Below are 972 nucleotides of genomic sequence, written 5' to 3'. Positions count from 1 at the left end.
ATATATATATATATATATATATATATATACACACAGGGTGCGGTGAATATATTGTTGTCTAAATTGCGCAAAAATGAAAATAACACTGACATCTCATTTTAACAGATGTATTTACCAAAATTACATAAAAATATCTTGAAATACTAAAGAGTACATTTATTCAATAAAATTGCCATTGGCTTCAACCATGGCCTCCAGACGATTTCGGAATCTCCTGCAACTCTTCTGGATGGTCTCCTTGTTCAAGTTGGTCAATGCTCTCATAATCCTTACCTTCAGTTACAAGGAGTTTTGTTGGTCTCACACTCAACTGTGCTCCACACATAATAACCAAAAGGGTTACGGTCTGGGCTAGTTAGGTGGTTAGAGGTTAGGGGTGGTATGGTCGCAGAAATTGTCTGGTTCTCCTGCTTGTGTAGCATGGGGCAGACATAGGGTCTTCCAGCAGCCATCAGCAGACATAGGGTCTTCCAGCAACCAGACATAGGGTCTTCCAGCAACCAGACGTAGGGTCTTCCAGCAGCCATCCTCTTGACTTAGGGCAGCACTACTTCCTCCAGGCACTTGACGTAGGCCTCTGTATTGAGTATGAGGTCATGTGAGAAGATGAATGGAGGCATAACATAGCCATCACTAGTGATCACTACAAACACTATGATGTTGACTGGTTATTTGATTTTTATCACTCTTGGAACATGTCCTCAGATTGCACTCTCATCAGATTGATAGCCAAACACTATGAAATGTTCATATTGGAGCTTCCAGTGCGAATGCCAAGCAGTACAGCATGTTGTTCCTGAATTTCTAGCAGAGTAAATTGTGTCATGGTGTTGTTTCTCACAGATGGTGCCCAACTGACCCAGCTGTACTGTGTAGTTAACAAAATCAAATACAAACAATGCACAAAATTAAAAATATAAGATGGCAACAATTTACCCATCATATCCTGTATATATATATATATATATATAT

The sequence above is a fragment of the Octopus bimaculoides genome, chromosome 8, assembly GCF_001194135.2.
Source record: "Octopus bimaculoides isolate UCB-OBI-ISO-001 chromosome 8, ASM119413v2, whole genome shotgun sequence".
NCBI classification, from domain to species: domain Eukaryota; kingdom Metazoa; phylum Mollusca; class Cephalopoda; order Octopoda; family Octopodidae; genus Octopus; species Octopus bimaculoides.
This window is presented reverse-complemented; position numbering follows the sequence as displayed.